The 23,817-nt window shown below is 40.6% G+C and overlaps 1 long non-coding RNA gene across 1 annotated transcript; it reads left to right on the top strand.

Moving 5' to 3' along the window:
- The first annotated feature begins 5,808 nt into the window (after positions 1–5,808).
- LOC120750663 (uncharacterized) lies at positions 5,809–23,466 on the top strand. Its single transcript, XR_005700094.2, has 3 exons — positions 5,809–5,914; positions 21,348–21,437; positions 21,614–23,466. It is a non-coding gene; the product is annotated as an uncharacterized LOC120750663 (long non-coding RNA).
- Positions 23,467–23,817: the final 351 nt, after the last annotated feature.

Here is a 23,817-nt window from a genome sequence, read left to right as displayed (position 1 = left end):
AAGGACTACAATGGAGAATGTGTAAAGCCTTAACTACAGAGCACACCATAAACCTTTCTTCCTTTTTATTACAAATCCAAAGACAGCTTCCTGTACAGAAAAAGCAGAGTGCAGAAATGCACCACTAGCTACAAAGATAAGTCAAGACATTTTCCTTTTGGTTTTTTTTTTGTTGTTGTTGTTTCTGTTTATGTCTGTGGGCTAGAGTTAAAAGACTTCATGTATTTTAATGTGGCACTTTGCATAATAAATATAACTCATTGAGGCAAGTTTATGTGCTGTTTGCACATTTTGGTCCTATTAGAAGTTAAAAAACATTCTCCAGTGTAGGTGAAAAAGGCTGTTTGGGAGAAATTAAGAAGGAATAAGCAACTGACTAGTGATTTCCCAATTAATTTGCCAGAAATTTTGAAAAAAAATATATGTTGCTGTGGATACCATGGCAAGACGTGATGCTTGAAGAGCACACAACCATGTGCAGGTCAGCATGGGGCTGCCACGCCTTGCAGTGCCTAAGACAGCTGTTGGAACTGCATGCAAGAAGCATAAAGCTGCTTTTCTACCTCTTCTGGCATGTGTGCCTCTCAGTTTGGTAATTTAGCGGCAAGAAAATCCCCTTTTTTGAAGCCCGTTGGAAGAAGAGGAAGATGGGATACTGCCCTGAAAAATGGGGATAGCTGTGGTGATTACCTCAAGTTCTCAACTGTCCTTTTCTCCACCATTCTTCTCAGCTGTGCTATTTGGGAGCCGTGTGAGAGACATACCGTGACAGTTGAAGTTCTGTCTCATCTCTGCAGATATATAGCTTGGATTTGAAACTGTCTGTAAGCCTCCAAAAACTCAGAAATAAAGAAACTAAAAATGATTTCAAAGAAGTAATCGCAATTTTTTGGAGACAGTTATTATCTTGGGGGCTTTTGATAGTCTGGCTGTATTTGAGCTGTACCTGAGGTAAGGGATTATTACAAATTGGCATGAAAAATCAGGGTACTCTAAAGTCAGGTCCTTTACACCTGACTTCGTATTCCTTTGACATCTTACAGATAATGATAAAAAACAGAATTAAAAAATCACTAGCTCGAAAATTCCTTACAAAAATCATCAAGCAACAAAGAAAAACAGCCCAACCATTTGGCAAATTCATTCTTTCCTCAGTATTTTCCAGTAATATCCCCCCACTATAATGTGGCTTCTTCTATATTTTCCTTTTTCCCATTTGATTTTACATTTTTTGTTGTTGAGCAGTCAGAGAGGAGTTTGAAAGTTAGGTTTGTGCACTCTATTGCAGTTTGGGTCTTACTCAGGGAGCAGCAAGAACAACTTCTTTAGCATAGGTAACAATTGCATTGGGATGTCTCTTTAAAAAACTAAAAAACAAAAACAAGCAACCAAACAAAAAACGTAGCATGGAAAGCATTCTGGATCTGCCTTTTTGTGTTCTTTTTATTGTTGCAGATTATAGAATGACAGAGTTGGAAGGGACCCACAAGGATCATCAAGCCATTTCTTAGGTGGTGTATCTATTGAACCCACAACTCTGTGGTTTAACCAGCTGAGCTGATCTCAGGGTCTGAGTTCCAGCACATTCTTCCCTTTGTGCTTGAGAGAAACTCTCTACAAGTATTTTATCTCCTTTTCTTCAATCTCTAAAAAATTCCTTTTTACAATGGTAAAAAGACAAATTCCTTTATGGCTGCTGGTATGCCCAGAGCAAATTTGTTGTGGCCAGTCATTTTGTTTTGTTTATATTTTGCTGAGATATTCCATATCTTTCTGTATTCTTTTCTTGTCCTGGGATTTGGAGACAAGGGTCACCTCTTAGCTCTCTGCTCTCCTCTCTGCCTTGCCCAAGAGGTTCTTTGTTCATGGCTGGTTATACTGTAGAAATGCAGATTCATGATGTGACCATACAGTTGTTATCTTTTCACTGGCTTAGATACCAAAAAGTCTCATTTCTCTCTTGTGGCAAGGCAAATGAGTCATCTTGAATACCCCCACCCTGTAGACTGCCAGGAACTTCTCACATTCCCTTGATTCCTTGGTTTGTTTTTTGCCTTGCACATCTAGTGAAGTGCAGGGTGACTCTGAAAAAAGGAAAATTGTTGCTTATAGAAGAAATCTTTTTGAATGAGGATGTTTAAAAAAAAAAAAAACTCAATGTTCGTGGAATTAGGATGATTCTATAATTCTTAACTAAAAGCAGTTTATTGGGAATGATTTGTACCAATATAATAAATAAATAGTAGTGAGAAGTATGGGAACCACAGATAAGTATGTAAATTTTGTTTGTAAGGTTTATTTGAGAGCACTCTAAACATCTGTCAAGTCATCATAAGACAGGCATGTAAAATTAAAACCAGCACTTGGGATTTGGACTTCTCCCCCGAGCAGAACTGCTGGTTCACTGCAACTTCCTAGTGTTAGGCTGGAAACCAGCACTCGTTAAATATCCTAATTTTTCTTCAGAATAGGCCACCTTTCGAGTACAGACCCCTGGAAAGTGCATGAAGGGGAATAGACTGTGGACCCATGCTTTAGGCAGGAGCAGTGCTTACCTCCATATTCCCTTTCATGGGACATGACAGCAATTATTAATTTACTAAAAGCTATGCTGCCAGATTTCAGTAAAATGTTGCTTTGATACACGAGGCAGCCACATTGGTGGAGTGTTTCAGGGGTGAAAAATCCGAGTCCATTGGCAGGTACATGAAATAAAAAAAATATACAAGAGAAAATATAAAAGGAGAGTCTTGCTTTGAGTGTTGCCTCCAAGAATCAAAAGCCCAGGAGGCAAAGTCCTGTTTTTCATGTCAAATAAGCTGTCAGTAAAGGCAACATGAGAGCCTTCTCACAGGAAGCAGATATTTAAATGGATGTCTTTCCATCTGGGCAGAATACGAGGCCACAGTCTCATCTCTATACTTCTTTGACTAGTTCTGTCCCCCAGTCTCCTCCTGGAATATGGTCAAACCAGGTAGTTCCTACCCAAAGGAACTGAAGGGCAAAAAAATAGGAACACAATGTTTGTGGAGAGAATTTCGACGCTGTGTGCCTCTCCAGGGTTCTAAAATTTAGACAAAATGTGTTGTTAAAATGTCTTTCCAACCATTTTCTTTGAGCCTGTTTTTGAAATTATGCTATTGTGTAGTTTCTGAATAAGGGCAATACCAACAAAAGCCTTTTCTTGCAGTTTTTTCTCACTTGCTTTCTGCAGTTGGGCCTTGCATATGATTATCAAAACTGCTTCTGCTCCAATAACCCACAGAGAGATATTGTCTTCAGAAAAAAGTGGGAGAGTGAGGACATTGCAGGAAAGGCTTTGCTCTAAACCAACACCAAGGCTTAATAATTGCAAAAGCACAATTTATGCAGTGAGTGGGAGCTTAATACAAGTGCAATTAAGTGTAATGACATCACTAATCTGCCTGAATGTTCATTCAACTTGGCAGTAAAATCTAAAAACCCAAGTCACTTTCAGGTCCATGGGGGTCTGCAGCCACCTCGGCTCACTGTCCCTGTAGCTGAGTGGCAGAAAGGCCAAAAGCTGCTATGGACATCTTGCAGCTGATGCCTGTGGTGATGAGGGGCACTGAACTGGAGCTGTCCTAAGCTGTGCAGCCTCTGTTCCCTTCAGACCTCTTCTGCTGGCTCTGTACTGGAAAGATGCACCCTCTGCATCGCAGTGACAAACATGAATTCAGGCTGGGAGTAGAAAAGTTGCTTTACCGTGGCACCTCAAATCCCCTGAGCTTCTGGGAGATTTGCTGGTTCAACTGGCAAATTTCTGAATGAGTGGCAGTGAATGTCTTGAGCTGCCTGGAGGGGAGGGAACAGCTGCCTCAATGTTCTTTTGAGGCTCTTCATTCTGCAGAGCAGCCAAACCAACTAAAGATGCTTTTTCCACCCAAGGGAGTGCTTGTCCCATCTTTGTCACTTTTGGTTTGTTCCATATGTAGGAGGATAGATAGGCTGACAGATGAGGGTTTTTTTGTTTTGGTTTGGTTTGGTTGATTTTTTTTTTCCAGTAAATTAAGCTAGGGAAAGGAATTGGATGAAGGTGGGAAGCTCAGCTTTATATTCAACCTTCTCCAAAGTCACTCCTCAAGCCACCTGAAAATCTTGTCAATGCCTTCAAGCCCGCAGAGAGGAAGAAATGGTCATGGTATCACTTGTCTAAAAGAAAAAAAATAGAACACCCACCTTGAGAAAACACTTTCTAAGGCAATTTTTATGTATCTAAGACTCATAAAGGAAAGGACAACATATGTTTAATTTTGCTTTGCAAATCACATGGAGATGACGAGCTCAAGAGATGAGGCTGGAATATCATGTGGTGGGACTGATCCATGTAGTCTTGCCCCATTTTTGAATGACCTCTGTGCAGCTAAAATCTTAGAGTGTGTAAAAGCACCTGTCAGCTACTGGTTTGGGGTTTTTTGTGGAATAAAAGTTAATTAGCATACATTAGAATAATTTTTAGCCCTTACTTTTATTATATTAAAGAACATTTTCCTTCCAATTCATAAGTCCTCAAGTTTAAAAGATCAAGCTTGACATAAATAAATCTGAAATGACAGAGACCTCTGATCAAATGAGGGAATGCTAAGCTTTTCAGCTAACATGAAAGACTAATTACTGATGTGAGACTTAATAATTGATGCCTTCATTCAGTATAGCTCCAAGATTTAGGTCCAATAAAGAATTTATGTACCTAAAAATAGTAAATACCGAACCTAGTTTTCCATCATTTGGTCCCCAGATAGGGACCCAAAACCCTGTGCATATTATTAAGGCCCTAGAGCAACAAAGCAGTCAAAAAAATTTCTCAGATCATCAGATGGGGACTAATCTTGGTGCCCTCAGCCTGCCCACAATTAGCCAGGCTAAACGTGACTTGGTTGATGATGCAGGGATGTGGCAGTGAGGAGTGGCTGAGCAGGAGCTCAGCTCTCCCGCCTCCTGATAAGAGGCAGCAGGGTTCACTAAATTGCTATTTCCTTTAGCTCTCCATTTAATCCTTGTGTCTAGATGTGGTTTAAACACTAGAAATGCCAAAAAAGCAGAAGGAAGCCTTATATTCAAGATGTATCCGAGGATGCTGGGACATGCTTCTTCACAGTCCTTGAACTAATGTATTACTGAGGCTTTTGTCCCCTCAAAGCACTTTGTAGGACTTTTTACTGTGCAGTGAAAGAAGTCTGAAGTGGGTTTTACTGCTGCCCCTTTTTACACAATAGCCCTTGTCCTGGAGCTCTCTGGAGATCGAACTGCATTAGCTGGAGCAGATGAGTTCATACACCCCTGAAGGGACAATGCACCATGGGGCAACAGGTCAGGCCATCAAGGCAGGACTTCTCCTGCTGGAAATTAAAGTGGAGGATGGCAAAGGATGGGGCTGAGGGGCTGGAGGCCCTGCAGCTCAGGTGCAAGGTCCCACACAGCTGAGCCCTATTGCTGACTCACTGCCTGTGTAAAGCAAAGTGATGAAGAGTTAACCAGCTCTGAGGACAGAGATTGGCAGTCTTCAGCTCAGAAGACACCCCTGGATGGCAGCCTACGGAGTCAGGCTGCATCTGGAAAATTGCTTAATCCCAAAAATGCAGTTCTGCGGGACAGAAAAGATTGACCCAAGTCTTGGTACAACATGGCGGAATTGGGACCTGCAGCAAGGTGTGGTTTAGGCCTCAACAACCTCTGCTCTGACAGCTGTGGTGGGGGAGGTGACACCAGGTGCTGCAGGAGTCAGTGGTGGTGCAACTGATTGTGGTGGTAGAGGTGATATCAAGGGGTGAGGGTGGCTGTGGTGGTGAGGTCTTCTGGTCACTGGCTTGCATGGAGAGCGTGAGCCTGCACAGGGGAGTGTGAGGATTTGAAAAGCTCTTGGATCCCCACTGGTACATCCCGACAAAGTGTGGTGAGTGAGCTAAAACAAGGGGGAGGGTTGTCTGCTGTCGCTTGCTCCTGTTTTGAAAGGGCACTGACTTCAGGCCATGTTGGAGAAAGGGAAGGAAGGTCTGTCCTAACTCTTGGTGTTTTGCTTTGGTTTTTCTGTTTGCTTGCTTGCTTTCTTGCTTTTGTTTCAAAAACATAGATGAGGGTTTGCTGCTGTTTTGCTTCCAGCTAAGATTGTCCATGACTGGAGGGACTGTCGGTTTGTGTGGCTGCCAAGTAGGGGGCTCTCTCCCGAGGTGTATCCCGGTGGGGAATCAAGGGACAGGTGGTGGGGAGTTATACTGCTCCACAATTCAGGAAGCTAATATTTTCTAGCACACCATGGTGCTACTTTTCTCCCAACCTAGAAGTGAGAATTTTGTTAAGTCTGATGTTCCTTTGTACTTGAGCCAAGTTACTGATGCCTGCTGCAGAAAATATTATGACTGGTGGTGACAAGTTAATATTCTTCCTACAATTATGGTATTCCTGGAGAGCTATAGGAAATGTCCCAATGATATTAAGTAAACTGGATGATAGGGAATCCAGCAGCAGCCCTGCTGCAGGGAGACAAATTGAGTAGAAGCAGAACATTAATCAAATGCTTAGGGGGAAAGAAAATGCACTGTGCAAAATCAGATGCGTTGCCTGTTACAGTTCTTCATGGTTTTTATGTTGATAGCTTGCTGAAAAAAATACTTTTTCAAGTTTATTGCTGAAGGTTACTTAATGAATGTGGGGTTTTGGCAGATATAATTTCAATGACAAAGTAATTATCAGTGTGTGCTATTGCTTCTCAGAAGAGGAGTCAAGCGAATCTTTTAGTCCATTTTCCTAAAGGAAGAAGTCCTGTGTGTGTTAGATTTCTTTAAGTTCCGTCTTTGGCCCTTTGTTTTCTATTCTCTTTTGTCTTCGGTCCAGATTTATCTGAACTGATGCAGTGTGAAGATTGATACCTAAAAACGCATCCTCATTCCCAGTCTTATTTTTGTGTCTCTGTTTGCGTGTTTTGTTTTTTGGATTTTCGGGGAGGTGGTTTTTTTGTTTGTTTGTTTTTTGTGTGGGGGTTTTTTTTTCTTTTTTATGGTTTTGTGTGTGTGTTTGTTTTCTAAATAAACAAAAACTGTAGGGCTGTCAGGTAAATTTATCAAACTAGGAAAAGCTAACTGTGGTTTTGAAAAAAGTAGCACCATGTTTGGGTATACAGAAACAATACTGAGATAATTCAGGGAAAATCACCACAAACAGCCAAAACATTAGATGGCTTTGTTGCTCTGGCTGTTAAAAAAAACCCACACTGCAAGCCTCCCTTTTTGGACTGTGATGATCTGGCTCTGGCTGGACGCTCAGTGCCTACCAAATTCACTCTATCACACTCCTAAGCTGGACAGGGGAGAGAAAGAATGTTGAAAGGCTTGTGGGTCAAGATAAGGAAAGACAGGGAGGGATCAGTCTGCAATTGCTGTCTCAGGAAAACAGACTCAAGGGAAAATTCATGCAATTTATTGCCAATCAAATCGGAGCAAGACAATGTGAAATACAAAGCTAAGTCTTAAAACATTTTCATCCTGTGCCTCTCCTCTTACTGGCCCAAACCTTACCCCTGATTTTCTCTACCTTCTCTCCACCAGTCTCTGGGGAAAGGGGGCTGTGATTAGCTCATCACTTGTCTCTGCTGCACTTTCCTCCTCAGGGGGAGTACTGAGTACTCCTCCCACTCTTCCAGTCCTCCACAGACTTCTCCAGCTGTGTCATTCCTACAGGCTGCAGTTCTTTGTGAACTGCTTCAGTGTGGGGCCCTTCCACAGGGTCCAGCCTTTCAGGAACAGGCTGTTCCACTGTGGGTCTCCCACAGAGTCCTAAGTCCTGCCAGAAAACCTGCTTTAAAACAGGCTTCCCACTGGGTTACAGCCTTCTTTCAGGCATCCACCTGCTCCAGAGTGGGACTACTGCATGGGCTGCAGGTACAGGTCTCCTCCTTCATGGGCTACAGGGACACAGCTGCCTCACTGTGGTCTTCACCACCAGAATCTCTGCTCTGGCTCCTGGAGCCCCTTCCCCCCTCCTTCACCGACCTTGGTGTCGGCAGGTCTGTTCCTCTCATTTATTCTCACTCCTCTCTCCAGCTGCAGTTGGTGTCGCACAGGTTTTTTCTTCCCTCCCTTCCTAAACACATAATCCCCAAGTTGCCACTGCCACTGCTGATGGGCTCAGCCTTGGCCTGTGGTGTGTCCATCTTGGAGCTGGCTGGCTGTGGGGGCACAGGGCAGGCTCTTAGAAACTTCTCACCCAAGCCACCCCTTGTAGCCTCCTTGCTACCAAAACCTTGCCTTGAAAACCCATGGTCATAATAAGCTCTCTAAATACAGAGATTTAGTGTCTGGAACTTCCCCACAAACAACTTTTGTTTATCACTTTTTCCTTCTGTGTTGGTTTAGTCCCCTGGTTCTGCCCCACATCCTGCTGGGGAAAGCTGTGTTCCCTCCTCACTCAGAGCACTCCAGCTCTCACTTCCATGTGTGCATGAAGGTTCCAGTCCTGGCTTTGGATCGACTGTTTGTTGACATTGATGCCTAGCTGTGGAGATCACAGTGTCTGGAATCAAGGGCTTTTGGATGGCCACATGGGAATGTCAGCTGAGATACTGCGGACAAGTAGTGTTAGAAATGTTTTGTTTGCCTTTCCTGCAGAGAAATGGATTAAAGAGCAAACATTGCCAGGTTCTGGTTTGCATCTGCCAGACGCTTGTGCGCTTGATTATAATATCTTCCTTTTTGCATTCGGAAGGAATTCCTCATCCCTTTATTCTATCCTGCCTCAGCCTGCTTCCACTCTGGTGCTCTCTTTGTGCTGACCACACTGTAGTTTGATGTTGCTCTGGGAGCTGCAAACGCTCCCCTCTAGCCCAAGGCAGATCTCTCTCTCTGAGAGCCTCCCTCTGTGCGAAGCAGTCTGCTTGGGCATGTGTATGATCGAGCCTCAGCCCTGGCACGAGCAGAGGGAGCCAGGGGTTGTGGGAATGCCCTTGGAGACGCTGTGACTTGTCTGTGTGTGTGTCATCCACTGGCAACTTCACATTTACGTCAACTTGCAGAATATTTCTGGGGTCACTCCTTGATGATTTTCTGACCACATTCTTATCTCTGCCTGTAGAGCTTTGTAAGAAATTTTGCATTTTTGCATGAATGAAATAAGAATTTAAGCCTGTCTCTGAAAGTGCTGGAAGGGGCATCAGACCAAGGACTAAAATAATGACCTGTGCCCAAAAAGAAGCATGCTGCTGCCAGGTTGCTGGTCCCAAAAGTAAAATTGAGAAATTAGGTTTCTATGTTGCTACTGTGCTGGCAAGACCACAGCACAGATGACTCCTTGGTGAAAGATCCTAACAACAGGAGGCATGTGGTGTTCTTTCCATGAGAGCTGTACAATAGAACAAAAGCTCCCTACCCTCCCTGCCTTTTTCTTTTTTCTCCACCTCTTTATTTTCCTTCCCCACCTCTTTCTTTCCTCTCTCCCCTTACCAAGAAAATAATTGAACAGTAAATTTTGCTGGTTTTTGTGTGTAGTGGGTTTACATTCGCTAAATTCTGGTTGCCAAATTTAGTGTAGTGGTCTTAGTGTTTATTCTTTTTCTGTGGGAGAGATATTAGGAGAAAAGCGAAGCAGGCTTAAACTTAAAAATGAACAAAATAGTTTTATTATCACACACTAAAAGAATGAAAAAAAAAAAGTTGGGAAAAAGAAAACCCAAACTAAAACAGAATGAAAACTTCAAAACACTCTTCCCTCCCTCTAGAAACTATTAACTTTCTTATAAAACAACATAGAAAGACACAACTTGTGGTTTTCAGTCAGTTTCACTATTTAAACATAATATTTCATTACTTTAGGAGAAGAGTCTCTCTAGAGTTTTATGGAGATGTTTTCTACAAGACAAAATAATCCAGTGGCTCTTAATGTCACACATCTGCAACCGCCTCGAGTTTTTGAAGATTGTGATATTCTGTCAGCAGCCTTCTTCTTTGGCCACCTATAAGCCTCTCAGTGGATTAGGGGTACTGTTTACAAATGCTTCTTCTAGTCTAAAATCATCTTTGTCTCAAAGACTGAGACCTTCTTTTAACCCAGGAGCGGGGTCTTCAATGTTCTCAATTAAATCTCAATCACATCAGTCCTCAATTTTGATTAGAAATAACATTCTCCCCAACAACACCAAGATGCTACAAAGAACAGTCTATTTCTCCGTAGTTTACCCCAGAGAAGTCCAGTTAAAAATGTCTACTTCTTCAATCCTATTCCAATAATATTATCAGTTCTGTCACTTCTAATCTACTGACTTCATGCAATGTCTGTTCTGCGTACCCTCTGTTTTCTTTCCTCTCTCCCTCAAGGAAGGTCTGTGCTTTAGAAGTTCCATGTTGTTAGGAAGCGTTAAATCTGCCCAGGCCCGCAGAGGCCGTGTGCTCCCTGCCCCGGCCTGCAGGGCTGTAGAGATGCAGAGCTGTGCCAAGAGGGAAAGCTGGCGGAGGTCCTCTCTTCCGCCCCTCAGTCTCACCCAGGGCTGCCGGCTAGGGGCTGCCACAAAGCTGTAAACACGTGGCATTGCTGAGCTGTTCTTTTTTTCTCTTCCTGCCGGCAGCCAGGAGAAAAGGGCTCGGCCCGGGTCTCTCTGCGTGCGGGCAGCGGCTCCCGGAGGCCCGGCCCGGCCCGGCCTGGCCGCCCAGAGCGCAGTGAGGCCTGGGCCGGGCCCCCGGCTGCCCACGGTGTTACCTCAGGGCCATCTCAACAGAAAGAGAGCGATCTGCCGCAGATGAGAGTTTCAAATGTCCCTTCCAAAGTCGCGTCGGCATCTTCATTGGTTAAATTAGCTGCCCATATCTTGGCCAGCTTTCTGAAGGTCCCTGTCCTTCCCTCCACTCTCCCCCCCACCCCAAGCAACTCTAAAGTCCTAGCAGAGAAACACATTCCACATTTCTCTGTTAAAAAATAAAACTGTGCCAAACCGTGATATTACGGCACGGCGCTTTCCACTCATTCCAGAGAGGACCATTCCAGGGCAGATGTAAGATGCTTGATTGTAGCACTGAGCCACTGTCACATGCCAAAATTTCTTCTGCATTTCATCAAAAGCATCTTAAACAAGACTTTCTATCAGAAATATGCAAATATTTTTAAAATATTTAGAAACTTAGCAGTTGTGCATGTGTTTCTCTGGTAAATTTTAGAAGATCTGAGGAGTTTTTTTAATTGTAGATTTTGGATAGCTGGTCTTAGTCTACAATACTCCCTCAGGCAAATTTCTTGATCTTATTAAATATATATATTTATATTTCTCGCTGCTGTGGTCTAATCCTAACCAGCAACTAAGCACCATGCAGCCACTTGCTCACTCCTGTGCCCCCAGTGGGATGGAGAGGAGAATCGGGGTGGGGAAAGGGTGAAACTAATGGGTTGGGGTTAGAACAGCCTAATGATTGAAATAAAGTAAAATATAGTAATAATAATGAAAAGGGGATAAAGAGTAATAAAACTCAAGACAAAAATCTGAGGCACAACCCAGTTGCTCACCACCCCCTGGCTGATGCTCAGCCTATTCCCAAAGAGTAATCAATGGCTCCTGGCCAACTCCCACCAGTTTATACTGGGACTGTCTCACAGAAAAGTAGTTAGATTACTTAAAGAGTCACTATCAAGAGTACTGACAAAAAGCAAGTTCTAATATGAATTTATGAATCAACGGTAAGGCTCACTCTATTACCACAGAGAGGAAGGACACATAAGAAAATTGAGTTAGAATTGATTCAGAATGATTTCCATGAGGACCAGGGATGCAAGAGGGAAAGGGTGCCAAGAATATGGGTGCAGAAAGATAAGGGTGCAAAGGGTTTATCAGCACTTACCATCAGCAAATTTAACATTTAAAAAATAATTTCTATAGGATTTGCTACAATTTTAACCATGACTTCATTATAGGTTCACAATAACAGCACTCATCCCATAATCAATTCCTGGGCAGAGGGGTGTGTACACATCTATATAAAGAGAAAAACACCTACCCAAAACTCCCCTGGGTTTCAGGGAATACTCACATTCAATCCCTTGGTGTTTCTCACTGGGCATGAGCTGCACTTGGAGGTGTCTCTGTGTGGCAGGGGAATCAGCCTGTGTCTCAGCAGTGATGGTCCTTTGAGTGTGACAGACTTGAGGGCTCCTGGGTTCTGAGAGGTGTTCCAGGCAGGGGAGGTACTGGCTCAGCCAGTTGCAATCCAGGAGAGCTCCACAGGCCTCATTTGGGACTGCTGTTAATAAGATTGCAAGTTGATTAACTTCAGTCATCAGTAAGTTTCCATCCTGACCATATCCCAAGTTGGGAACTGTTGGAAACAATGATCCTTTTTCACTTGGGCTATGGTTTGGGTAGGGAATGTCCCAAGGCTGTCAGGGAATGACTGATTATCCTTTGTTCTCCACCTTGGTCAGGCTGCTGATTTCCTGTTATGGTCAGTGTTGTTCCCTGCACTAGCTGTATCCTCCAGGAGCTCCTCCTAATGGGCAGGGATGCCGTGCTGCCCAGCTGATCTGGTAAAGGGGCATTTCAGTGCTCAGAGGGTTCAGTCAAGGCCTGCCAAGGGCTCCTGTAGTGCAGGCAGGGGGAGAAGGATGACCACCACAGCATCACATTCTATGGAATGGAATGGAATTCCTTAGTGAGTTGAGTTGCTGGTAGAGCATGGGGAACTGAAAACTCCTTGATTTAGACTATTTCAGCAAGTATTCCAGGCACAATTTTTTTAGCATAACTCAGCAACAACTATCAGTGTGTTAGCAGCATTATTCTCATCCTAAATCCAAGACACGACACCACACCAGCTACTGAGAAGAAAATTAACTCTATCCCAGCAAAAACCAGGACACATATATTAGGCTTAATATGTAGTCAAACTACTGGCAAACAGGATTTCAAAATTAAATCAAGATTGTTTAGAATAGGATGCAGAGCTGCACTCTGTAAAGAAATTAAACTGTATGTTGCCTCCATCCTTTGGTAGCAATGACCTGAGGAAACTCCCATCTTCAACTTTGATATCTGCAGAGCTGCTTTCCCCCCAACCCTTTATCAGGTAGGTATATGTTTTTAGACTGTGTGGTCACATAGAGCTTAGTTTTGGAATTAAGTGAATTTATTTTCTGCATATTACTCAAACAGCCTTATTGGCAAATACTTCAACGGGGTGAGGTTAGGCAACAAAACCTGAATTTTTGAACTCAGTGACTCTGGCAGTTAATGACTCTGGGATTCTAAACAACAGGTTCTAGCACTAAAAGGTGCACTGTAAAGAAGATCATAGTTTATTTTCAAGTTGTTCTGTAATCTTGACACTAATAAAAAGAGGGGTGGATTTTGAGCACCTGCACATTTTTCCCTTGGTTTTTGATGATGTTTAAGGGTGTTAGCATCTCAGGATTAAAATATGGGAGTGTTCAGGCCAGGTCTGAAGGATGTTAACACATTTAAAGATAAAATATTTTTCAAGAGAAGAGAATAAGAGGAAACACCACCAGCAAAATGGCCATATGGTCTCAATAACAGTACAACTCCAAAAGGAGCTGCTGCTGTTTTAAGTGTGTCTGCTTTACACTGACCATAACAGTAACTAGAATTCAGTGTGACTGAACTGCCTAAGAGGGTAATTGTACTTTAGTAAGAAAAATGTACCTATATAATAACAGGCTGGGGTTTGAAGCAACCACTGGATTTTCAGCAGTCTCCCAAATGTAGCTTTATGTAGTTCTATTTCTGCCGATATCAAGGAGGATATTAAAGATTGAAATACTGAAGCTTTTAGTAAACAACATCCTCTTTGGAGTATTCATTTTCTAAACTATATCCAACTAATTCTTTATTTGTATAACCTGAAGCTTGGCAGAGTTTCATCTAAACCTCGGTGACACTCTTAAGCTCTGGAATAATTATCCTGTTGAGCTCACTACAAGTAATACTGAAAGCTGCAAACCTACTCAGCTTGCTGCTGTCCAGGCATGCTGAGTCTGGCTTCCAATTTTTTGTCTTTATTAGCTTAGGCAGACAAGTTGGCAGGAATTAAATGTGAGATTGGTTACATAATGCATCTCTGGGTAGTCAAAAGTGCTGATAAAATCTCTTATGGATTATGTGGATCAAATGCCAATAGGTGCCAGACATCTTTCATGGCTGTGAGCTTTACATTAGAAGATGACTCCTGAAAAGCAGCAGTCCATTTGCCTGCAAGTCATGCCTTTATTCCCCCACTTTCCTCAAACTGAACCCGTAGATGCTTGGATGGAACACTAACTAGAGAAATATCTGATCATTTCATCCTACCATTATAGATTAGATTAAATGAAACCCAAAGTAACGTTATAAACCATCATTTCTTTCTTCACCTGGTCTTAATTTTGTTATTTCAGAATGATGTAAAAATACCTAGATACACTGGTCTCTCTTTTTTTTTTTTCTTTTTTTTTTTTTTTTTTTTTTTTTTTTTTTTTTTTTTTTTTTTTTTTTTTTTTTTTTTTTTGTGGGGAAAACTCTTGGCTCCACTAGATCTGGTTGGCCTCTGGATCTCATTTATAGCTGTTAGAGAAACTTTTGCAGCTAGATGAGAGAACAAATCTATTTGTGGGACATCTGCAGCTGAAACAAGTGACTAGAGAGACAGGCAAACCTTATAATGTGTCTTAGTGCTCTTGGAGCTATTTTCTAGGAACAGTGACACATTTCTGAATATAGAAGAGTGATTACAGAAGTTTAACGTGTACTGTTTTTCTCAGTCTTCCTTACCTGAAGAGGAGCCTTTTTAGAAATTAAGGACAGTGCAGGAAATTCTTTAGGTTTAATACAGCTGATCTGAGGATGCCAAACATTTCAAGCAAAAGCTTCATACCTCTGAAATCATCACCAGAATTTCTCTTAATGATGTGATTGACCATAAACCCTTTGTCTATCCTTTTCAGTCCCTTGCTAAGAAGAGTAATTGAGACAGGAAAGACAAAGACATTGGTGGGAACATTTGACATTTGGGAACGGGAGTACTGTTCTATGATCTCCTACTGTCTGTAGTGTTTTGGAAATGGAAGATGAATTATTATCATTACCATCATCAGCAGGGATGTTATACTGGGTGCTCAAAGTTCATGTGAGTGGGGAGAAGATGGAGTTGAAATCCATTGGAATTAATAAGCAATGTGGATTTTTTCAAAATTCTTTGTTTTTTCAGTATTTTCAGAGGGATAGGACAACAGAGAATGCTTCCAGCACCTGTCTGTGCTATTCTTTTCCTCTGGATAAAATGAGGCTTTTCATCTCTCTGAATATCAGTATTCTGTCAGGGTAGAAACTACAGCTATTCTTCAAACATGTTTTTTATTTTTTGAATCCTCAATTCCTTCCAGGGGGGGATGGTAGTGTAAATGTGTGGACACCTGTTTGATCCGGAAGGTAGGCTGGGTAACTGGTGAAAGTTGAATCATGTCTCCTGTGGTCCTGGACATAGCCAGCCTTAAAATATGTCCTCTCTTTGAAAAATCTGAGTTTGTGTAAAACAATACAAATGATCTTGCAACAGAAAACAAATTCTGTTGTCAAAACCCACAATATTAGGATTTTTTTTTTTTTTTTTCCTTTCTAATGACCAACACTCCTTAATATGTTTTCATAGTTCTATCTTCAAAGTGGCAGCACCCCAGCCATTTGTAGCTGGGTTTGGTTTGCTGTTTTAGTAGCAAAGAATCTCAATGCTCACCTTGTGCTGCAAATAGAGCTGTCTTTCTACAGCTTGGTCTAAGGCAGCCAAAGTTTTCTTATTTGAAAATCATGCTGAAGTGGCAACAGGTTTTTGTTGTTGTTGTCTGGTTTTGCTTTTGTACTTCCCTGATTAATGTCAAGATATTATCCTTTGAACCAAAGAGGTAGAAGTTCAGCTGTGAGTATGTGCTTTTCTCTGGACCATGGGTGGCATGTCCGTTTTAATCAAGGATAAAGCCCAGAACATATGTGGTCTTTTAGAAAGGTTAAGAGAGGTTTGATGCCTGCTTTTTTTTTATTTCTTCTTCTTCTTTTTTTTATTTTTTTTTTCCCCCTTGGGGTATTTTCCCTGACAATTGAAAAAATAGTTTGGAGAACATTTCTGTTTCTGTTGAGATGGGAAATAATTTGCTGCCTCCTAATGATCATCTCTGATTAAACTTAGGGGTTTTATGTCATTGGATTTAACAATTCAGTGTCTGATTCTGCTTTTAATTTAGTTGTAGGGACAAGAAGTACAATTTAAATTTGGGGTTTTATTTTTATATTTATAGTTGGTAATGTTAAGTGCTGGATTCTCCAAGGACATGCAGGCTTTTCTTTTTCATTTGGAGTCTAAATTTAATTACTGAGCATGAAACTCTTGAGTGGGTATTGACAATTTTATATGTGACTTATTTCTTTCTGTTGACTTTCATAAGTAGCCAGTAGAATAATTTATTTTTTTTTTTGTTAAAGAATTAGTTTGAGTTCTAGAAGTGTGCCCTGGAGATGTATTTCAACTAAACTGGGTGTCTTCTCCTTTTCTTCAAGTAAGGAAATATTCTATTTGCCTTTCAAAGAAGTCAAATTATTCCAGCCATTTTTTGGAGTGGTTGATGATCTAAACTTTCTAAATCAGTGCTATGGATCCTAGATACACAATTTAGCTCTTTCTAGAAGCAATTTTAAGCAAGTGTACTTTTAGCTGTTTATTGCTGAAAATTGAAGTTTAGTTAGCAAAGGTTTCATTTTTTGGAAATTGTATTTTGGATCACTGTTTCTGGTGCAAATTTAAAGAACAGATAGATCATGTCAAGCAGTCTGTCCGTGTGACATTTGAGAAGAAGAGGCAAGTGCCCCAACCTGTGAGGAATTAGAGGATTTTGGTATCTGAGCTGGCTAAGGCCATTTGTGTGCTGTGGACCTCATTGAAGGATCTGTGATGTAAAAAGGGTTTTCCTTTCAGGTGCGCATATGAAGATAGAAGTTTTCTAGCAATTCACTAAAATGACATCAAGGTTCATCTAACAGTATATGAGGCAGCAATATTAATGTTTAATGGAAGTACTATTAAAAAAAAAAAAAAGTTTTTTAAGACTTATTGTACATTTTGAATTAAGGACCTAAAAAAAAAAAAAAAAAAAAAGAGACTTGTGCCCTTTATAGAGGGAAAAGAGTCTGAAGAAAATCAGGGAAAAAAATAACTTCTTGGGGAGATTTTTTTTTTTTTTCTCATTGGTGTTTATTTGGTCTGTATTTATTATATCAGGTAGAGTTTACCTCTTGACTGTACTAATCTAAAGTTACTTGGTTTTCTTTTTATCCGCTGGAGGGGAGAGGTTTATTTTGAATTACCCATCAAATTGACTTGGGTGCCAATTTTACCTATACCCTCCTATGTCATAATAGTGATTTAGGGTGGGTTTTTTTTTTTAATGGTACAATACATGCACAACATGCACTGCATTACATAGTTATAATAAAGTATGGAATATTAAAGTAATGTACATATAAATAAAACATAATATGCTCTACTGTGCTCAAGAAAGAAAGAATTCTCTCCCCTTCATACAGTTAAAATTCCTATCCTTCACTGTTGCTCTGTGGGAAGAGAAAAGGTCATGCCTTGTTTCAATAGCTAACTTACCTGGATGTGCTTGGATTTAAATCTGAATTTGGCTGAATTTTAAACCATACAAGTATGAGAATGTGTTTCAGATCTAGCTCTAGAGCCTTTCTTGAAATACAAAACATTTTTTAAAGGCTGCATGACTGCTTCTAATTAAAGCATTTCTGATGATGGGTTGTTTCAGGCTGCTTTTTTGCTAAAGTGGTATTTCTTGAGATCCTTCAGGGATGACCACTTAATCAAGCTGGTTATTTTCCTTGTTGAATTGCCAAAAACCCTCCAGAGAGTTTACTAACTTATTTGCTGACTACTCATTGCAAACCAGTAACCCAAGTCTTCTGCTACTTTGCAGAGTCAACCACAACTTCTGCTGGTGGTCATCTGAGGAACTAAACATACAATGTTTCGATAGGAAAGGTATAAATAAAGCTGCAGGCTTATATTTATATATTTTATTTATATTACATTGTTTTTCAACAATTAAGGACCTAGTAAAAAGTATTTTGTTCTTGCCTTTTTAGCGTATGGACAGAGAATGTGCTGCTCTCCAGGGCTTCATGAACCTGCTGCCTTCCATAATTTTCAGTCCTTGTAATTTTAATTTTTTTTGAGATTTGCTGACGTTCAGTTGAGATCAAACATAAGAATGCCACCAGCATAACCCCACACCTTTGCTTGAGGGTAGCTAAAACATTTCATTACTTTTTTTCCCTTCTAACCCAGAAAAGAAAGAATGATGGAGGAGGGTTAATTATTTCTGAAAGCAGGTTTATTTTTAAAACTCATTTATAGAATTTTACACCTACGTGTATGTAGATATTTTACAGATGGTGGTGATCTTATGCTTAGGGTTAAAAAGTTAAGGTGTAATTTCAAGCAACTCGCTTCAGGATTTTTCCTGGAATAGAATGCCTAATAATTGTCCTCTTTTTTTGCCACATGCAGTGGTGAAAAGGAGCAATAGAAGTATTCCAGTTATTCTGTCTGAAATTAAATTGGAAATTAAATGTTCTCTCCTCAAAGAACAGCTACCCTTAGGAGCAGGTTTCTTGCCATTCAGTTCCTATTTTTTGAATAAGTCGAAAACACTGTCAGTAGTCACTATACCTGTGTAGCTCTTGGCCATCCCAAGAAACACCATCAGAGCAGTGGTGACTATAAACTTTGAAATGTCTGATTGGAAACACTCCACCTTCTCATGCAAAAAAAGGAAAAAAAACAGGGATGTGTATTCAAAGAGGTTATTATTACTAATAGTGGCAGTACTAACGTTTGTGAAGTGATGGTTCCTGAAATGAGTGGCTGTAATGCTAGAATTTCATGGCCATTTGTGAAAATGCCAATCATAACAACTGATATTTGGTGCAAGTAGTACAAAATGAGGGCCTGAGTTTTGTGGGCAAAAGGCTTTTTCCTCAAAGCCTTAGTGATTAAAAATGCTGTAAATTGCAGTCTGAACTGCTGTGCTTGTACTCCCTTCTGCATGGCACAGGGAAGGGGATGGAGATGAGTAAATGTGCTTGGAAAGCTGTGAGCTTGGAGCTTTCCACAGAACCAGTTTTCCTACTTTAGTCTTTCATTGCACATCTACATGACAAGGCACAGTGAAAGTTAATTTAAGAAGCCTGGAAACTGCACAAACATTTCACTGCTCTGGGAAGAGCATGTGAAGGGATTGTAAAGGGTTAGGCTATGTTCAGCTTTGGTTTTATCCTAATGAAAGTGCAAGCTCTTCAACAGGAAGGACTCTGCATTTTCACTCTACACTCAGCAAGGTTTTTAAACATTGTAGCTGTCAAGGGCCAGCAAGTCTCTACTAATTACCTGCAAACAAATGATTTTCAAAGGTACTATTAATAGGATCTAGGGAGTCTGCATCCTTGACACAAAATCCATACAGTGATTAGGGCTTTGCAAAGTCATAACTAACCAAAAGAGGGTCTTAGGAAAGTTGTCTGGTGCTTTCCATTTTAACAGCTAGAGCGATGCAAACCCATGAGCAATTTGGGTTAGGAGGCTTATATAAAAATACCTACAGTGCTAAAGACCCTGGAAAAAATTGTTTGAAGAAGTTATAATATATAATGCTCTGAGAAATTATTTGTCATATTTTCATTAAGTCTCAGTTAAGGAAATTGCCAGTGCTTTCCTTCATTAGTAAATCATTTTGTGATCTCTCACTTTTTCCTCTGATCACCAGAGAAGACAGCAGCAGTGGTGGTGCTGGAGGGGGAGCAAGGCCTTGCTGTGAGGCTGAGCTGGAGCTATTTCCCTCCAAAAAACAGACCTGACTCATTCAAGACTTATCTTTGAGAAACACTCAAGGTGGGGATGGAAAGCTGAGCTCAGTTTCCTGCCTTCTATCAAATAGCGTTTCATCCTACACGCACGAGTGAAATTCTGGCTGTGAGCTAGTGTTTGAAAGCATCATTGTATTCTGTACATTCTACATTGCATTTTAAGTAATAACAGTAAGTTAAAGTAACTGATACATTATTTAAATTACAAGTAACTTAAAGCAATATTGTTACCAAGCAAATACACGATTTCTTGCCAGGTGCTGATGCAAGGAAAAAACGACTTCTTGCACATGTAGAAGGGCAATTGAACTGAATTCAGCACTCTTGCTAAATGTAGGACAAGTAATATCTTTTTACTGGAAGAAATTTGATTACTTGGGGCTACAGTAATGATCATTAAAAAAATCCCACAAATAAGCTCACATTCTTGGTCCTCTTCTGATTCCCATTGTGTACTGGAGGGATATTTTCAAGGTATTTGCTGCAGACTAGATTATTCTTCAGTAGTCACTCATTGCATCGGCCTTGCTTTTAGGCACTCTTATCCTGTGGATGTGAATGCTGACCATCCCTAGACCCAAGCTGGCATGATCATTTTTTGTTGCATTAACACAGGAGTTAAAGCTGCTGTGCTATTAAAACCTGACCTAAATGTTTAAGAATACTTTAATTTCCTTTCTCAATTCTATAGCTTCTCTGATTTCTTGTTTGTTTGATTTGATTTTGGTTTTAATGTTGATCTCCTCCTGCTCTTCAAACAACAAACTGAGTTATGTGAAAAAACATAAAAATAAAGGCAGAGGTGCTTTACATATTCCTAAACACCTGCACACACAACAAACCATGTTAAACAGAATGAGGAATGAAACTGATGTTTAAACTCCCTCATCCATTTCCTCTCCAAAATTAGTATAATCTCTCCCGAGAAAGCTTAGATATCTCTTCTCTGCTATTAGGACATACTGGTCAGAATAACAGTGATTTCAGAGGTAGCTGTTTTGGTTCCTTAGTGTAATTTGCAAATTAGAGGAGAAGAGGTGGGGGATGAAGTAGCCTGTACCTTCTTTCTTAACTGATTTTTGTGGGTTTTTTTGGGTTTTTTTTTTTTTTTGTTTGGTTTTTTTTTAGTGGTTGTTGTTGTTTTCTGAAGTGCTAAAAAGATGGGAGGAAAACATTAAAATCTTAGAAAAGGGATAGATTTAGCTTCATCTCTGAAGGAGCCAGGTAGTAAAGGAAAAAGGTGCAAAATGTGTTTGTGAGCTACCCTGACTTATGATATTCAGATGTGTGGGATTGCTCTGTTGACGTCAGCTGGCAGGGTGGGGTGGTGTTCTTCCAGAGCACTTATTTTTTTCCTCATTAGCAAGGAAGAGCTATAAACCCTTTTTTGATATTATGTCTAATTGAAGCCACAGCTTCTGCACTGTGTTTTCATTTCCAGCTTCTTGAAAGGATCAAGGACAAACTAAAGAGCCTCCTGTGACCTGCAGAACATTAAAGCTTATAACTGCTGGGACTGATCTGAGAACTGGTTAGTGTTTGGTGGGGATTTTTTTTTCCTCTCCAAATATCTTAATGCTTTACAGAAAAGTGTTTCAGGATCCAAGCTGATGAGCCCTGTCTCTTTTCTTTCTCTCTCTCTCTCTTTTTTTTTTTTTTTTTTTTTTTTGTGTGTGTGTGTGTGGTTCATTTTTTTCCTGATCAAAGCATCTCAGCAGAATTTCTTTGATGTCTCCATAGCTCTAGCTGTATCATAAGCAGTTTGACACAGTAAAAAGGAAAAAAGCATTTGTGAAAAAATAATTTTCTAAACAAGACAATTTTTCACTCAACTAAGTAAGAAGCTCACAGAAGCAAAGGTTTATACAATTGACATTGTTTTGATTCTATGCTGAGCCTTTAAGAAATGGAGCACATAGCCAAGATAATTTTTTATATTCCTGCTGGCTTTTCTTCTGGGCACCTCTTGGGCCCTCCCCTTGTACTGACCACAGAAATCCTGCTTGTTCCATCCCAGTCTGGACCTAAACAAGCGTGAAGCCTTTTGTGTGGGAGAGGAAAATCAGGCCAAGTGTGTTTATATTGCAAGTTGTTAATAACAACAACAGCTCTTGGCTTTTGTGAAGCTCATGTCAGGCAAGGAATGTAAAGTGCTTTTAAAACAGGCATTAATAAGGTTGACAACTTCCACCTTCCCTCTTCCCTTGCCATGAAGTTGGTTACGAGCCAGGAATGATGATTATCTCTCGATCTCCCTCCCTAGATGGTGATCTGCCCCTTGCCTGGATGGTGGCTGTGCCAGGGAAGGTGAGGGAGGAAGGAGATGGAACTTTTCCCTCTGTTGCTCTGGTGGAGCAAACACATGCCCTGCCCTCCTTCCCCCCCTACCCAGAGGGGCTTCTGGCACCCAAAAAGTCTTGCACAACCTGAGACCCAAAGTGGCTTTGGGGGAAAGGCTTCTCAGGTGTGTTCTGAACTCTCTGTAGAGATGGCTGCTGTTCCTTAAATCAGTTTGTCCTTGCTCAGTTACCCATGGTGGGAAACAACATGTTGCTCACAAGGTAATGGGAATTATTTGGTTGAGCAGCTGCTCTTCCTTAATGGATTTCACCATGCTGTCATTTTATTTAGTGATAAAAATCTTCAAGCCAAGTTGGAAGCACAAAAAACCCCAACCAAAACTGCCACAGACAACAATCAAACACCTCGCACTTCCCAAACCCCCAAATCACACATCCTCAAAAAATGTCACAACCCCCCCCCCCCCTTTTCACTAGTAGTGCTAGAATTTAAAAGTAAATGAGATGAAAACCATTCACTATTTATTGTATCCCATTTCTGTCACTGCAGAGGGAATTTTGTTTGTACACATGGAGAAAATTGTAGACTGTCTACTTTGCAAGTTACCTGTTGATGCTCTGTGGATATGATGCTCTATTCTTTACAGATAAAATTATGATAAAAAGTTGTCTGTAGACTTCAGCATCCTTTGAATTGGACTGAGATTTCAAAAACTGACCTCAGAACTCTTCTCCCTATGCACAATCCATGTGCTTTTCTGTGGACCTGCACTTTCCCTAAAGATGCTTGGACTAGTTGAACCAGGTAACAAATCCAGCAGAAAACTGCTGCATTCTTTTTCTGTGGAAACTTTGTCCTGAAATGAGTTGAGCAGGACCTAGAGAAACTATATTTTGATGCATAAATAACAAAGAGAATTTATACCCATTTGTTTATGAACAAGAGGGTCCCTTGAGATGTGGTGGCCTTTGCCATAGGGTTTTTAGTTTTGTATACTGCCACATTCTCACATCGTTTTTGTTACTCATTCCTCTGTTTACTCAACAGCTGTTCCTTCATAAAAATCAGCTTGTTGAAAAATATGTAATTTAAAACCTGTTTTGAAAGCCTGCTCAGTGAAACATCAGCACATGGGGGTGTTAAGTGTCTCTCAACCAGATAATCTTTTGAAAGGCCATTTGTCACAGGGGTTCAGTTTTAAATACAAAAGAAAAATTTACCTTGTAATAAGTAGCTAAAAATATGTACCCACACAGAAATACAAATCCCTGGATTTATTGTCTTAAATCCCTCAGTAGAAAGTCTTACTGATTTGAGAATATCTGTGAAATGTGGAAAGGGAATGCAAAATATATTAAATTAGGTTCCACCTTGATCAAGAGGTTCTTTGCTAAATAATCTTGTAAATATTTTAGCTGGAGCAGTCAATCATTGAAGAACTGTTTTGTTTTGTTTTGTTTTTTTTCCTGTGCCATGGATATAAACAATAGTATGCTACAATTCCTGACTCCAAGTCCAAAATCTGATTTTATATCTCTTCTAACTTAATCTAACTCAGAGGGAGTCTGATTTAATAGTATCAAAGTTCTAATTGATAGACTAAATGTCTA

This window comes from Hirundo rustica, chromosome 3 (genome assembly GCF_015227805.2).
Source record: "Hirundo rustica isolate bHirRus1 chromosome 3, bHirRus1.pri.v3, whole genome shotgun sequence".
NCBI classification, from domain to species: Eukaryota; Metazoa; Chordata; class Aves; order Passeriformes; family Hirundinidae; genus Hirundo; species Hirundo rustica.
This window is presented reverse-complemented; position numbering and strand designations above follow the sequence as displayed.